Here is a 17656-nt window from a genome sequence, read left to right on the forward strand (position 1 = left end):
TTAAGCCTCATAACTCTGAGATGTAGGTATTTTTGTCCCCACTTTATAATGCAGATTTTGATCTTTTTATGCTTACTGATCAATCCCAAATGATTAGAACAGCATCTGGCACATAGTAGGTGCTCAAATAGTTCTTGTCGCAAGAGTACATAGGCTTTTTTTTTTTTTAAGATTTTGTTTATTTATTCGACAGAGATAGAGACAGCCAGCGAGAGAGGGAACACAAGCAGGGGAGTGGGAGAGGAAGAAGCAGGCTCATAGCGGAGGAGCCTGATGTGGGACTCGATCCCATAACGTCGGGATCACGCCCTCAGCCAAAGGCAGACGCTTAACCACTGTGCCACCCAGGCGCCCCAACATAGGCTTTTTTATTTGTCCACATCAGACTGTAGCTCTGAGGGGGTAGATGTGGACCCCAGTGTCCCCTTAGCTGATACCAAAGGCTGTGTGAGCTGCTCTGGCCCACGGTCTCCAGTGCCCCGTCACTTTAATAAGGAGAAGATGCCAGGTCAGTTTCCCAAGCTGGTGTTCCGACCACAGCAGGTGGCTCATCTGTGTCTTCATGGATGTTTTGCTCCAATAAATTGAGAACTGCTGAGTGCCCAAAGATCATTTTCTTTCCTTTGGGACTTGTCAGCCTTCCATATGCTAAGGCACATTGTGAATCACCAAGGAGAACAAGTAGTCCATTGGTCTATAGAGTCCTGCGACATCTCCTTTCGTGTGTGTGTGTGTGTGTGTGTGTGTGTGTGTGTGGCATCTATTAACATCTCCGAGGAACGAAGTTTTAGAGGACATGGTCTCAATTTCTTGTGTTCTTTTGATTGGCTGCATCTAGCCCTATAATTGGTTGACTTGAATTGTGGTAAAAGAACAAATTAAGGTCAAATCTTATTATAGAAAATACAGTTAGAAAAATATTACTATAACAAAGATATTTTAAAGACCTGGCCATAGGCCTAGAGTAATAGGGGCTTGCTGATTTCTTTAGAGTGAAATATGCTGCTACAAATAATTTAGTACAATAAATGCTTTTCTCCTGCCCTATTTTTATAATAGAGGGGGGAAAAGTGGCACCTTGCTGTGTGGTATTTACCCTCCCAAGGATTATTTATTGAAGCCTCCCAAGTACCGTAGGACCCCGCGGGGGACACCAGGAGGGCCGACACAGGACTCCAGCCCCCAGGTATTCATAATTTGTTGGGGAGTGATGAGAATGTATATGGTATCCTCACATTAGTAGCAGAGCAGGGAATGAAGTCCCCTCTGTACCAGACACGTGATTAAAAAAAATTAAAAAGCCACTTAAGACAATTTAAAAGACAAGATAAGATTGTTTGGGCTTGAAGCCCACACAGACTAGGTTACAGGCTTCCTGGGGGCAGCACTGGCTTTGCTGTGTGTCCCCTCTGTGCTCCCCTGGGGTCTAGGCAGGGAGTGGGTGGGGGGAGCCAGCACTGCATGTGGCCACCACCCCCCCCCGCTCCCCCTACTCCTGGGTCTGGGACACTTTGCAGCTGAGTCTGCTCCTGAGTCCCACCTGAAGATGTCCTTACCTTTGATATGCCACCCTCCTCGTCAGGCCCTGAAGCTTAAGGGAAAGGAAGGGTGTCAGGGGTGCAATCAAGCACAGCAGGCCCTCAATGCTGGCACCACACCTGTGCCGTTTCCCCTCAAAGACCTCTCTTCCTTCCGTTGTGATGGATATATGTGTGTGTGTGTGTGTGTGTATAAATTATATGTGACATCAGATACATGCTATACATCATATATAGTGGTGTATATGGCACATGGTATATATGATATCACACATAAATTATATATATACATTGTGATATCGTGTATATACACAGACACACATATCACAATGGATATATATATATATAGCTTATATATACGGAATACTTTAAAGTTTTATGGCAATGATTACACGAGACAGTGCATGGAAAGCCCGAGTCCAGTGCCTGGCGATGAGTGGCCGTTGCTTCGGCTGCTAGGTCAGACCTTCAGGTTCCATACGGCTGCTGGGCTCCCCTCGGCTCAGTCTCCCCTCCAGCCCGCTGCTGTGGCAGAGCAGGAGTCTGGGGGCTGGCGCCTTGGATCACAGCCCTTCTTCTCCTTCTGGCTGGGTCATTCCAACAAACTGGACTTGAGCCCACTCTTCCCTGCTTTAGTGTCTCTGCAGCGGCCCCTCCAGATCCCAGTTGTCTGCCAAGTGGGGGTTAATGCTCTCGCCTCACGGCAGTAAGAATCATTTCTGGTTGCTCTAAGCTTGTAGCATTTCCATTCATAGCAATCCCAGAGAAAAGAATGTGGTTCTTGGTTCCAGTCATCTGCAGGGATCCCCTAAAAATGCTCTAATTGGCCCGACTTGGGTCCTGCCAGACCAATCACAGTTGCCACCTTGACCAGTCAGGCTGTGCCTCCTCGAGCTGGAAAGGTAACATCACCTGACTGATAGCCACATCACAATCACACAGAGCAGGGACAAGACAATTCCCTAAAGAAAAAGAAGTCAGATCCTNCCCCCCCCCCCCCCCCCCCCCCCAAAAAAAAAAAAAAAAAAAAAAAAGGCAGGTATTCACAATAAGAACACCCTTAACTAGCTTTTGCACTAAACTGAAGGTCAAAGTCTGGATTTCTGGTGATGAGAATGTTCTGAATCCCATAATAGTTACCCATGCTCTTTGGACATCATGGTTTGGACCTGCCTGGATGGCCTCCCGGTTTTGCACAAGTATTTTTCTGGGAAGAGACTTCTCCACAGCTTTCGTTAGACCCTCAAGCATGCCCAGGACCCAGGATGTTTCAAAGACAGTGACCTAGAGACTAGATCTCTAGATGAATCCGTAAATACTGTGTGCCCGGTTTGTTCCCAGCCACTGGGGATGCAATGGGGCAGAAGACAACACTTAAGGGACTCTCTGCAGGTGGAATTTTCCCTTCCTGCGGGGCCCCGGCTACTGATGTCTGGCCAGCAGGAGACTTGAAGAGAAAGCTGGCTTTAGGGAAGCAGAAGGGAATTTGCTTCAAAGTTAGAAAGTCCAGTGGGAGTTTGTGGATAAAGGAGAGAGCCAGTGAAACAAATCGAGGGTGGGTTTGGGAAGGGGTGGAGCATCTGTATGATGCAGGGTGGAGGGGCAGGCAAATTCTGGTCCTGCTGAGGGAGGACTGGAATGACATACAAAGGGCTCATAGATCACAGGATTTCGGAAGGTCCATAACCATCACATGGAGGAAGAAATCACGATGCATAAAGGTGAACTGACTTACTCTGGGACCCACACCAGCATTCTTTCGGCTCTAGGATGCCACAGTCGGATCTCCTGGCAAAAGCCCACTGTTCTTTGCTTCTCCTTGCATCCTCCTTCCAATTGTGTGGCCAGCACTGGGAGAACTGGGTGGATTCAGTGGAAACGAATGACCTGGGAGCGAAGAGTGTAGACATCACTGAGAAGCTGACCAGGAAACCCAGGACTCAGTGAGGCTGGACCACCACCTCCTGGCTTCTCCTGCAGCTCCCCCTGCCCCCATCTAGCAAACCTCCCCAGGACTCCTCCCATCAAGCAGGACCCTCTCTAGACACATTTCCTCCAGGGTCCTCTGAGGGAGTCAGAAAGGAACAGCATGCACTTTTGATAGTCCTGGTCTTGTTCCAAATGAGAACGGCTGCTGTAGAGAAATGCAGATGCCTCCTGCCTATTTGTGCCAAAAAAGTGCGCCCCACCTACAAAATTACAGAGTTATTAGTTCTTGAAAATGCACTGTTTCTACTCCTTTCATTGAAATTCAATCCAATGCAATTAAAACCTCGTGGCAGCCTCCACAAGGGCACAGATGCCCTGGAAAATGATTTTGGGGGTGTTTTCCCTGGCTGTGAATAGTCCGTCAATGTGGAGGCGACCACACACGTGCTTAAAAATGAAAACAGTCCTGATGGTAATGGAGCAATTCAATAATACTCACTTGCATTTCGAGAGACACTTTGTTTTAAGGTTAACTTTTGGTTGGATTGGTCATGAGTAGACATAACTTGGGCTCTGTCTCCACTCTAAGTGCTTTCTCTTTGCTCACTCCTCTCCCCCAATGCCTTTCCCCCTCTGTTTCTCTTTCATTCCTTTTTTTTTTTTTTTAAGATTTTATTTATTTATTTGACAGAGATAGAGACAGCCAGCGAGAGAGAGAACACAAGCAGGGGGAGTGGGAGAGGAAGAAGCAGGCTCATATCGGAGGAGCCTGATGTGGGGCTCGATCCCATGATGCCGGGATCACGCCCTGAGCCGAAGGCAAACGCTTAACCGCTGTGCCACCCAGGCGCCCCTCTCTTTCATTCCTTGAGGCCTGTGTGCTGGCCACTCCCAAGGAACCCACTCTGAAGGCGGAGTAACTGACGCTGTAAAGATTCTCTCTCCAGCAGTGTTTCCAAGGGGCTGGTGACGAGGCTGGTGACACCCAGTGGTGTCTATACCAAGTCCTGTTGGGTTAAGGCTCTAGCTTCTTTTTTTTTATTTTTTTTTAAAGATTATTTATTTATTTATTTGACAGAGATAGACAGCCCAGCAAGAGAGGGAACACAAGCAGGGAGAGTGGGAGAGGAAGAAGCAGGCTCCCAGTGGAGGAGCCCGATGTGGGGCTCGATCGCGGAACACCGGGATCACGCTCTGAGCCAAAGGCAGACGGCTAATGACTGTGCTACCCAGGCGCCCCAAAGCTCTAGCTTCTTATCAGACTGACCCGCTTATCACGGAGCAGAACGCCATTCCTTAGCTTGGGATTCGGAGGTCCCCACACTGGTCCTCACCAATTATACCTCCTGTGTCCCACCACTCCCACTGAGCCTGGTCTTTTCTGCCTTTACGCTGGATTCAAACCCTAAGTAATGTCATGGTCTCCTCTCTATTCATTAAGACCATTCCCATCGACCTTGGCCCAATGTGTTCTCCATGTTCTCCTAGAGTCCTTTCTGACATTTCTGTAATTGCTTGCCACCTATTACCCACGGCTCCATACTACTGGGTTTGTTTTACTAAATTAGAGAGTGTGCCTTGCTTCCAACAGAGCACAAGATCCTGAACTGGGGACAGTTTATATGGCTTGATACCTTTTGTCTGATGCCTAGTAGGTGTTCAATGGCTATTGGTTGGTTTATGGGTTTTCATGAACTGCAACCCTAACCTCAGTAAGCAAAGCTTTTTGGAAGTAGATTTAGGCCCAGGCAAGTTTGTATGACTTGATCAGAAATGCACAATGCCAAAAACTCACATGGAGGGCCACGTAAGGGCACGGGCCCTGGAGTCCATAGGTCTGGCTTGTACCTGGGCTCTGGTACAAAGTAGTCATGGGACATTGACCAAGATCCTGTTCTGTGAACCTATTTGCTCATCTGTAAAATGGGATAATAACAATAACAACAATAAAATACCGATGGTGGGTATTTAATGATAACAGAAAGCAGCATTCTCAAGACAGCAAGAGGTCTGGAGTTACATTGCCTTAGACCAGCTCTGCTGCTTCTTAGCTATGTGTCCTTGGGTAAGCTATGTAACCTCTCTGTGTTATATAGTTTTTTCTTCTGCAAAAAAGGGATATAAATAATAGTAATACCTACCACTTAAGGTTCTAATGAAACCTGAATAATTTGGAACGATATTTGGCACATAGCTTGTTCGATAAGCAAACGAAACAGTAATAACGCATGCAAGTCGCTAATGCCAGATAGGCACTGTTCAGCGCTCAGCTACTCTTGTGCTGTTACTTCTTTTATAACGAAAGCTGCTATCACTGCCACTGATACTTGCCACCGCTAACAGCAAACCCTTGAACCAGGTTGTGTAGTCCAACACACTCAAATCCCACTTTAAATTTCTAGATTTTCATGTGATAACAGGTAGGGCTTTGGTTACTCTGTACTGTTAAAAGTTGATTCAGTGCTCTAATAGTTTCTTTTTTCATTTTATTTTTCATTTTTATTTTTTAGTATTTTTAAGGATTTATTTATTTATTGGGGGGAGCAGAGGGAGAAGGAGAGAAAGAATCTCAAGCAAGCTCTGCACTGAGCACGAAGGCTGACTCAAAGCTCAATGATCTCACAACGCTGAGATCATGACCTGAGCCAAAATCAAGAGTCAGATGCTCAGTGAATTGAGCCACCTGTGCACCCACTTTCTTCATTTTATTTTATTGAAGGTTTTATCCACTTCCCCTCTAGATTGTGTTTTGGTGATCCAGACTCAATCATATCAGAAACTTGGTTTAATTTTGGATTCCATTCAACGGTGGGACCTTCCAGCTTCTCACCACCTGATGTTGCAAATCTCCGAGTATTTGCATTGGCATTTGTCTTCCAAAAAAGTTATTTCTGTCCCTTATCTGCTGGTAAATTTCCACTTGTCCTTCAAGAGAGCTAAAGCATCTTGTCAGTTATCCTTTTTTACTTCTGAAGAATAATTCCTCCTTTATCCACTTGTCATTATATGAAGTTTTTGTATGGCATTGTCTGAAAGTCCGAGAGTAATGGAACCATTGTTTACTGTCGCCCTCTCTGCACCACAAAGAAATTGACATGAAGTTAGCTCATGTATTAGGACAGATTAGGATATGCTGAGTAACAAATAACCCCAAAGTCAGTGAATTAACACAACAGTTTCTTACCTTTGCTAATGTAACATGAATGACAGCAGGAGGTGCTTCTCCACACAGTCACTCAGGGATCTAGGCTGGGAGGGGCTTGAGCATCTCTGATCTGGAGTTCATAATCTCCTCAGTGCTACGTCCGTAGAAGAGAGAGACGCAGGATTTATGCATAGCCTCTTCGTGGTCTCAAGCTGGACATGATACATGTAACTTCCACTCATGTTTCATTGGTCATAACGAATGGCTTCAGATCATGGCTACACCTAACTGTACAAGGAGGAAAATACAAGAAGATTCAATATTGGGTGAGTATTACTGTCTGTGCTACAGAAAGCCATAAACATTTGTTGAATGGATGAAGGGGACACTGTGGCCCAATGGGAAGAGCACTCTCAGAACCCACAGAAAGACCAAGCTAGACGGTACAAACTTGGAAAAGCCACTTGGTCTCCTGGAGTCTCAGCTTCCTCTTCTGAGAAGTGTGGAAGGAAATGTAGACCCTACTCTAAGTTTTGTTTTGACTAGAAGAGACGATTTATGCAAAGCAATTAGTGCAAGCACTGATATATAGTAAAATGACTGTGGCTTACTCCTTGTGTCAGTTATTCTCAATCACCTTACCTGTATACACCCTCCGCCTTCTCCCTCCAGGAGCTGCTCCACGCAGGCTCCTTTGTTTTCTGCTTCTGGTTGGGAAGCACAGAGAGGGAATAGGAGAGAGAGAGGAGATGGGAGGTGATGCCTTTATTTCTCTCCCTCCATTCCTGATTCAGGATGTGCTGACAGTGTCAGACAATCCCTTTCAGGGTTCTGATCTCAAATGGATTCACTCCAGTAGCACTGTTTCCTCTCTTACCTTTTCTTTTCTTTTTTAAAGATTTTTATTTATTTACTTTAGAGAGAGAAAGCACGAGCTGGGACAGGGGCAGAGGGAGAAGCAGGTTCCCCAATGAGTAGGGAGCCCAATGTGGGGCTTGATCCCAGGACCCTGAGATCATGACCTGATTTGAAGACAGACACTTAACTGACTAAGGCAGCCAGGTGCCACCTCTCTTGCCTTTTTTTAAAAACAATTATTATTTTTTCATCACATCCAGTCACCCACCGTATAGTACATCATTAGTTTTTGATGTAGTGTCCAACGATACGCTAGTTGTGTATAATACCCAGTGCTTATCACAACATGTGCCCTCCTCAATACCCACCACCTGGTTACCTTATCCCCCCACTTCCCTCCCCTCTGTAAACCCCTAGTTCATTTCCCGGAGTCCAGAGCCTCTCACGGTTTGTCTCCCTCTCTGATTTCCTCTCTCGCCTTTCCAAGCTCGTGTGAGGTTGCATTTCCCTGCTGTTGCTAGTCTCTGGGTGCCTCGACAAGCCATGCGGCTTCTTTAGCTCTGAAAACCCCCCTGTAAATGGTCTCATCTTTAAAGTCTACTCACAAATCCTACTGAGCATGCTCTCTGCTTCCCGCCCTGATCCTGGCTGATACTTTAACCATCTGGACTCCGTGCTCCTTGGGGGCATGAGCTGTGATTCATCTTTTCTCCTCATTCCCAAACATAGCACAGTGTTTGAGATAGAGGACGTATTCAGTTTTTAAAAGAAGCTTTTAAATATTAAATTGATAGATCGTACTGTTAGCTAATATCCATTCAATGTTTCCTAGGTCCCAGGCACTATATGGCATTACAATTTCAGTCATCTGTGAGGTGGGTACAATCACTGCCCTCGGATTTCATATGATGATATTGAGGTCCAGGGAGGCTGAGCTACCTGTCATCTAGTTAGAAAGTGGTGGATCTGGGACTTGAACCCCAGATGCCCGATTATGGGTTTCCTGCTCATAACTGCTATCCCAAATCAGTTGGTACCTGCTAGAGAGAGGCTCTAGGCTTCCAAGACCTTTTGGATAGACAGCACAAAGGCTTCCATTGACAATCATTCAGAGAGTATGGAAAATAAGGCCACCTTTATTCCTTGTGGGGTTCTAGGTCTTTGGTTTAATTGAAGTACAAATGAAATTTCAGTGAAAGTGCCGGATAAATTTGCCTGAGGCTTTTCCTTTGCCTTCTCCAAGGTGCTGCCTGGTTAATGAGGCTATTGAGAGAAGGTAAGGCCCTAAGTTTGTGGGTGGGATTTGGGGGTATGGGCAACAGCCCATAAAGAACGTCTGTGTCTGCAGCTTCCATGGGTTGGGGCTGAGGGTGGAGGGTGGTCATTTCAGCCAAGAGGGGAGAGCTAATGAGAGGAGAACTACCTGCACGGTTTAGGAATGTAGATGCAACTTGGAGCCTGAATAAATGCTTTGACAGCCTGCTTTGAGACTCTGCTTCCCCATGCCAACCTTACATGTGCCCACCTGCTCCCTAAATAAATGACGAGTGAGACCTAGCAATATGAATAAGCTACCAATCATCTCACTGGAGGATCACTCATTCATTCACCAAATGTGTAATGAATGCCCACATTGTGTCACGTGCCACAGGGCACTAGAGAGGCACCAGTAAACAGTATACCTCAATAGACCACATTCTAGTAGAGACAACCAATAACCATGAAAGACATGTGAGTTTGATCTTGGGTCAGCAGTAGATATGGATAAGGGCCACAGAGAGAAGTGAAGCAGGGCACAGGGAGAGAGTGCACCAGGACGGTTGGTCAGGGCATATAATCAGCAGGTGCCATTGAAATGACTTGACTTGGTGAGAGAGCGAGCCACGGATTATTTGACGGAAGGATCGGAAGGAAGTGCGAGTGCGGAGATCCCTAAGCCAGAGCTTACCTAGGGTGTTTGGGCATGAGCAAGGAGTCCAGTTTGGCTGAGCAGAGTGCCCGAGGTTGAGAAAGAGGTAGGTGGTGAGGTGGGAGAAGGCTTCTGCTTTTATTGGGGTTGGGATGGGAAGCTGTTGGAGGCTGGGTATCAGAGGCGTAGATGATTTGGCTTGGTGTCAACAGAGTCTGGTTGTGCCTTTGAGTATAGGGTGTGGGGAGCAAGGGTGAAGATGGAGGAAGGATTAAACTTTGGGTTTACATTCATCCTATTGCAATATGAAGGTAGTGGGGAGCAAGGGTGAAGATAGGAAGGATTAAACTTTGGGTTTACATTCATCCTATTGCAATATGAAGGTAGTGGGGAGCAAGGGTGAAGATGGAGGAAGGATTAAACTTTGGGTTTACATTCATCCTATTGCAATATGAAGGTAGTGGGGAGCAAGGGTGAAGATGGAGGAAGGATTAAACTTTGGGTTTACATTCATCCTATTGCAATATGAAGGTAGTGGGGAGCAAGGGTGAAGATGGAGGAAGGATTAAACTTTGGGTTTACATTCATCCTATTGCAATATGAAGGTAGTGGGGAGCAAGGGTGAAGATGGAGGAAGGATTAAACTTTGGGTTTACATTCATCCTATTGCAATATGAAGGTAGTGGGGAGCAAGGGTGAAGATGGAGGAAGGATTAAACTTTGGGTTTACATTCATCCTATTGCAATATGAAGGTAGTGGGGAGCAAGGGTGAAGATGGAGGAAGGATTAAACTTTGGGTTTACATTCATCCTATTGCAATATGAAGGTAGTGGGGAGCAAGGGTGAAGATGGAGGAAGGATTAAACTTTGGGTTTACATTCATCCTATTGCAATATGAAGGTAGTGGGGAGCAAGGGTGAAGATGGAGGAAGGATTAAACTTTGGGTTTACATTCCATCCTATTGCAATATGAAGGTAGTGGGGAGCAAGGGTGAAGATGGAGGAAGGATTAAACTTTGGGTTTACATTCATCCTATTGCAATATGAAGGTAGCTTCAGGGAGGGTGAGGGAGGTGCAGGTGGAACGAGGGGGTGGATTCTGGAAAGATATCTTTCAGAGCAGAGGATATTTCCTTGCAGTGTGCCTCAGAGCTTTGTCCCTAGCCCTGTTCTCACTAACATTTATATCTGCTTTGTCCCTAGCCCTGTTCTCACTAACATTTATATCTGCAGTAGGAAATCTGCTAAGCACATAGGCTGGCAAAACCAACATGGAGAATATGGCCTAAATTGGAAGGTTGGGTGGTGGAACAGGGATCCAGGATTAGTAAGACAAATAAATGGGAGCAGTGGGCTGGAGGTAATTCAGTCAGTGGCAAATGGCTGGTTTCCCCAAACCAACCATATAGATAAATATAGATAAATAAACTATGTCATCACATTACATCAGCACGCTTCAGGATCTCAACTGCAGTAAATTTGTAACGTATGAGGTGGCTCTCAAAAAAGTTGAATGCTTTATCACTAAAATATAGTCCTGAGGGAAAGAGGGGGAACAACTTCACTCTTCTCTATTCTAATTGAACCATATCTTACATATTGGCATCATTCCATATTCTCAAAAGGATAGGCTAGCTGAACAGAATTAAGAGAAAAGTGAACAGGATAATTATGAAAAGTGTAATGCAGCATAAGAAATGATTCAGGAATTAGAGATATCATGTCTGAAAAAAATAAGAATTTTGTACAGTGGAGAGGTAATAAACAGTTTTAAGTAATGGATGCCCAACAGGATGACTAGAGAATACTTAAGTTTTCCTAAGAGATTACACTGTAAACTTATTGGCAGAATCCCCAGATGAATATAATTCAATTTTATGTAAAAAATGTCCAGCATCCAGAGTTGTTCAAAGATGAAATGTTTTGAACCAAAAAGTCATGAGTTCTCTAGTCCCGGAGGTGCTCAAGCAGAGGCAAAGAGGCTGTTAGACTCGATGTTCTTTGAGAAATCTTCCAGTCCGGGGATGTCAGTCATCTGGGATTCTGGATTGGCTGGAGTCACAGCTCTTGTATCTTAATTCTTGAGCTCGGTTGTAAACTCCATAAAGACAGTGCACATTATTCATTTTTGTTTTCCTCAGAGCACCCAGAACAATGTTTTACTTATTTTCAATTTTAAAAGAATTCTTGGAGAAAGAACAAGCATATGGTTTATGAAACTATTACAGGCTTGGGTTCAACACTATTTGAGACCCGCACTAGACTTGTAGTATTTTTGTAGGAGTAGTAGCTAGGACTTTCTACTTCTATTTTTGACTGAAGGATACCAGGAAGGGAAAAGAGGGTTCATTTTCAATTTTAATCTCATAGTTGAATTTTTTAGCCTCTGCTTGCTTTCCTTTTGACCACAGGAGGATGGAGGGTGTGCCCGAGCAGAGACTCAGATAAACTGAGGAGCCCGTGCAAGGACGTGGTGGTCTCAGGGAGGCCTGCCGGGGTGGGGGGGAGCCGGGAACATCCCCCAGCTGCAGTCCTTAGGGCCTGCAGGGGGGCAGAGTTGCATGGCACATGTCAAAAGTCCAGTCCATCCATGACATGGCAGCACGACCCCAGCTAGGAGATAAAATCAAGGGAGATATGCCAGGTGGACCTGGCTCAGAGAGGGAGTGACCTTAAGGAGGGATCTGAATTTGCTGGGAACGGCCATCAGCGGTGTGTGGGGATCCTGACTTATAGTATGAGTCATCTTTGTGGATTTCCTTCCATCCGAGATCCTCAGATATGAGCTACTTTGTCTAGCCCGCTGAAGGCCATGGGGCTGGAGCATACTGGTGGTGCTCAGAATGGGACACAGGTTCCATGTTCTCTCCATCCTTCTGTTTCTTCCTGGAGTCAATGGAAGAAGGTCAAGTCTGTGACGGTCCTTTCTCTGGGAACTGATTTTAGTTTAGAGAGAGGACAGATGCAATGCTGTATCTAGGAGCCAAAATAACATGCCTTCCTATGTCTTTCTACTTTTGTTCATGAGCATAATGAGAATCAAGGATGACTGGCAGATGTTCTTCGAGGTTCTATCTTGCAGAGGCTTAGACCCAAGCTTGTACACTCACTGAAGTTCAGGCATCTGCCATTTTTCAGGATTTCCTCTCTTGACAAGCACGTGGAATGTAAACAAGCATCTGCAATGTTTTGGGGCCACACAGGCATGACCTTCTGAGCCCTAACGGGATGCCTGAGAAAGAGCCATTTCTGGGTCTGTCTCGTCGACAAGGCTGGGGCGTGAGGGTTGGAGCCAAGCGTGCAGAGCCTCATTATCACCACAGACCATGTCTGCCAGCGGGGAATGTGCTGTTTATTTTCCACCGTGAAGGTCTGAGCGATCCCCTTCTGCTGTTGCACCATTTGCCTGAAGTTGAATGATAGACCCTGAGAAGGCTGACTATTCATCCAACATCTGTTTCTCCAATTTTCCAGGCTCCTTGTTGTTTTGAAGTGCTCGGAATCAGTGTTTTAAGTGCATGTGGGCATAATATTCAGTATATTAATACACACTGGAGACAGTTCTGCCTACTAGAAAGCCAGGTACTACAGGGTTATAAAAGTCATTCGATACCTTGTAAAGCCCAAGACACCTCACCAATGCCCAGGCCCCGTTACTTGATGTAGTCAGGTGATAACATGTGTACACTTGTACAGCCTTCTCCAGCAAGTGCCAAAAGTTCATGCTAAGTACTACATAAATTATCACCTAATTAAGTACTGTTATGGTTTGGATTGGGGGGAAGTGTAAACTCAATTCTCCTTGGAGAGCAATATGCAGAAATATGATGTGGAATTAATTGTATGGGTCCAGGTCAAAGATCAAAGCACAAGAGGAATTGCCTTTGCAAAGGGAGAATTCGGAAAGGATTTTTGTTGGCCTCTTAATAATTTCATTTTTCATTATTTGGCTTCTTCCAGCCCACAACCCCATTGGTTCCTTCTTCCATCCTTCCTCAGTTCTCTGTAAATGGGTTGAAGGGGCATCCTCTCCCTTCCCTTCTGCAGTCTCTGTCCACCCTAGTTCCCCGGCTAATCCAAACTGAAGCAGGAGGTCTTGGGTTTGAATGTTGGCTCTCCTAATTACTGGCTGACCTTGGGCAAGTTGCTTAACTCTGGAGTCTTAGGCTTCTCATCTGTAAAATGGTGAAATTATAGTCCCGATGGCATTAGGTCCTGATGGTATAAATGACATAATGCCCATACTACACGTGCACAATGATACAAGGGATCAACAAACACCAACTGCTACTCCCCATCCTGTCTTCCTTCGTAGACTGACAGGGGCATTGAGCCCTTTGGTGATGGTGAGTCATCCCTCTTAGTTTTGGGGTTACCACTTATTCTTCACCCCAGATATCATTCAACTTAGGGGGCCCATTTATCCATTTATAAATTCAATACATTCATTTGTTAAATCTTCTATGTGTACCAGGTACTGTACTGTTTCCTAGTTCCCGAGGCTGAAAATTTTCCGAGCTTGAATCTCTTCTGTAATCCCGTTCTTGGGACCAAGTATTTTCTCTGGTCTCCTGGGAGACTCTTTGGTCCCTGACCATCTCCCCACTCCAGCTAAATTAATGTTCCCACTGAACTCCATTATTTGTCTATGAGTGGCTGTGGGGCAAGATGGATGAGAACATGGGCTCTGGGGTTCAACTCTGTGATCCTGAACAGGTGTTTTTATTCCTCTGTGACTTAATTTCGTTATCTGCATTCCTTACAATAGCACCCACCTCACTGGGTTTGTGCTGGTCACTTACCAGTTTATTCTCAGATCCCTTACTCACTATTCCTCTAAAACACATCTCTTGCCTCCCAGCTGTGTTCAGTCAATGGGAGACACTGGCAAGGGATTGGAGGGCCAGGGAAGGGAGAATCAATCCTCCAAAGTCCCAGCCCCTGCTGGGTAGCCTCCGTTTGTGGATTGAGTTTCTCCTGGTCACTCTGGCTCCTCAGCTCTGGAAACACCAGCTCATCCCTGTGTCCGCCCAACCTGCACCCCCGTAGGTGGTGCAACCCAACTCTTCGGGTTGTCTTGTCATTGTCTATTTGGTGATGCAGCTTTCTGAGTACTTTTGTAACCAAGTACCTGTATTAAATTCTTTCTATTGAATTATTCAAATGGACTCTGTTACTGAGACTACACGGAGTCATATGTACAAGGATCTTTAGGTAGTTACTGCTACTTACTAAGCACTCAGCACATTTTAGTTATTTCATTTTACTGGGGAACTTACCATGTTATACTATAAATCTTGGTTTATTTGACATGTCTCCCCTCTGTGAGTTCCCCCTGCAAGGTTGAGGTTGGCCTCGTGTTTGCCCCTATATCTCTGCCTCTACTGTAGCACCTGGAGGATGACAAGTGCTCCCTAGACGGGCAATGACTGTGATTCCATTTCGAGTTCCATTCCATTCCTAGCTTGTTCATCTCTCCTACCACCTATCTTCCCAGGGGCTGGATTCTGTCCTAGAACCCAGGCTGGCAGGAGATCGCTGACCAGCAGATTAGTCCGTGGGGGTGGCAATCCATGCTTGCTGAAATGGACGCTCAAGCCTCCCAGACTCCCTGTCATGGCCTTCTCTGTCTCTGCTTCCTGCTTCTTCAGCTCCTGTGGCCATGCTGGCTGGATGATCGGCGTGGGTTGCTGTCCCCCACCCCTGCCTGTCCAGCAATGTCTCCCTATCCTCCTCCCTGTGGAACTGTCCTCTTTATTGCTGTCATGCCCTGTTGGTGGGCAAACAGCCAGGCCCTGGATTCTCCTCCTCTTTTTGGAAGTCCTTTGGTGGGTGGATATGAAGGATCTCATACACCAACATCCTCAGGTCACTCAACTGATGCTGAGATTTTCTCTTTTCGATTGATTTCTGATATTTTTTGGAACATTAAGATATCCTTCAAGCACTGTCAGACCTTACGTGAACGCCCATGCATTGTGAACTCTGTGATTGAGCGCTAAGATGTAACATTTTCTGTGCTTGTTACAGATGGACTTTACATCGTCAGTCCACAGCCCTCTGGGAGAGCAAAAATTCAATGGCCAGAGCCTAGTCTTTTGAAATTTCAGTTCTCCAGAGTTTTATCTTTACGTTCCGCAGAGGGAGACAAATAACAAGGAGAGTCTATTAAGTGCAACGGTGATTCATTGAACTTTTGCTGTGATCCAACAAGGCTGTTGAATGCCTGGGGCACCCACATGGAAAAGACACGAATTACAGTTTCAAGGAGGCACAGTCTGGAGCAAAGAAGCAAATAGAGAACTGTGTTCATGAGAAAAGTGCCTAGTGAGCATAGAGAGGGAGTGTCTATTCCTCCAGAGTGGAGATTTGGGGAATCTGGAGAGAAGATGAGGAGAGATGATAATGAGGTTGATAACAGAGACATTTTGAAAGCAAATTTTTAGGGACCTGACTTCTTTAACTCTAGGCTTCTCTGATCAGGTTGAAGTTTGCCCTAGCATTCAGTTACATGCCTGGCCAAAGAGAAAGATTACTTTTTTCATAAGCACTCTGAGGTTTTTTCATGTTTCAGAGTCAACAAGGCCAAGTTATATCTTGCTTGACTATTATCCATATACTACTACTGCTATTACTTTAGCTCGCGCGACTGCTGTAAGGATCACTCCTTCCACCACCACGATGACTACTGTTACTAGAACTACTTTCTACTGCTATTCCCACTGCCACGAATAGGGAATCCTTACTTTTACCAGACATCATTCTAAATGCTGTATTTAATTAGGAGAAAAAAAAACTGTATCAATTTTGAAGGAGACGTTTCAAGGGTATTGTTAAAAAAAGGTGATTNTGTTAAAAAAGGTGATTGTTCCACCAGAAAAACCCAGTTAATAAAATGATCCCACTTCCAAAGTATTCTGATAAATCACATTGTAATTCCTTTTTTTGGTGGGGGCGGTATTTATGTATTTATTTATTTATTTATTTATTTAANATCGGAATCTGGGGATGTACTGTATGGTGATTAACACAATATAATAAAATAAAATTAAAAAAAAAAAAAAGGTGGAGGTTCTGGGGCACCTGGGTGACACAGTTGTTAAGCATCTGNAAATGATCCCACTTCCAAAGTATTCTGATAAATCACATTGTAATTCCTTTTTTTGGTGGGGGCGGTATTTATTTATTTATTTATTTATTTATTTATTTATTTATATTTTTTATTATTATGTTCAATTGGCCTGCATATAAGTACATCGTTAGTTTTTGATATAGTGCTCGGAGGGGGTGTCCTGCTTTCATTTTTTCCTCTCTGTTGTCTCAGTAAGTATTCTCTGTTGAATGGTAACCTTTTGTCCCCAGGCCATCTCTTTTCAATATAGATTGCTAAATCTTCTCTTCTGTATCTTTCCAAACTATGTTGTGTAGGACTTTGAATACTAAACAATGCCGAATGGATAAGCTATGCGTGTACCGTTCTCTCGAGTCATGAGATGTGCCTATAGCTCCTCGAATGTAATTTAATGCCTTGCAATTTAACGCCTCCGTGCCTTGCACATGTTCTCGTCTCAAACAGGAACTACCTTTTTTCTTTCCGTGACAGGTCAACCCCCGGGCATTCTTAATGTCTAATTCAGAGGTCTTCTCACTAGAAAACCATTTCCTTAGCTGGAGGTCAGGATTGGAGGCAGCCTTCCCATTTTTATCACACTTTGTGCTGCTTCTTTTTCATCATGTGCGAGTTCAAGGCTCTAATGGTATCATTTATTACATATGATTATGCTTGTTTGTCACTGATTCGTGTGTTTGTCAATCCCTGCACCCTATAAGCTCTTTTGGGGGGAAGCATTCTGTATTTTTTTTAAGATATATTTATTTATGAGAGAGAGCGAGAGAGGCAGAGGCAGAGGGAGAGAAAGAATCTCAAGCACACTCCCTGCTGAGCCCGGAGCCCCACGCGGGCTCGATTTCACAACGGTGAGATCATGACCTGAGCCGAAATCAAGAGTTGGATGCTTAATTGACTGAGCCACCCAGGTGCCTCTGGATTTTGCATTCTTGATACTTACAACCCTCCTTGTCACACAATAAGTATTTCTGGAGCAAAGGAACCAGTGAGGCTAAATCCAGGGACCGTGCGGAGAAGGGATAAAATTCATTTTCCTAGTCCTAAGCTTTCTATGAACAGAATTCATCTGGATGCATGCAGTACTTTGTTCACTTCCAAATTTAGCTCCGTTAAACTAGACGTATATATGTGTCAATCTGACACACCC

General features: G+C 44.9%; 1 long non-coding RNA gene across 2 annotated transcripts in view; it reads left to right on the top strand.

Moving 5' to 3' along the window:
* LOC109489590 overlaps positions 1-17656 on the top strand; it is a 42044-nt gene that overhangs the window by 16520 nt on the left and 7868 nt on the right. The window contains exon 1 of one of the 2 annotated variants that reach the window (XR_004628655.1): positions 6771-6938. The exons of the other annotated variant lie outside the window; for it this stretch is intronic. This is a non-coding gene — a long non-coding RNA (uncharacterized LOC109489590). Of the gene's footprint in view, positions 1-6770; positions 6939-17656 lie in introns of those variants that run through there. 2 annotated transcript variants of the gene reach the window in all.

The sequence above is a fragment of the Ailuropoda melanoleuca genome, chromosome 11, assembly GCF_002007445.2.
Source record: "Ailuropoda melanoleuca isolate Jingjing chromosome 11, ASM200744v2, whole genome shotgun sequence".
In the NCBI taxonomy this organism is placed as follows: domain Eukaryota; kingdom Metazoa; phylum Chordata; class Mammalia; order Carnivora; family Ursidae; genus Ailuropoda; species Ailuropoda melanoleuca.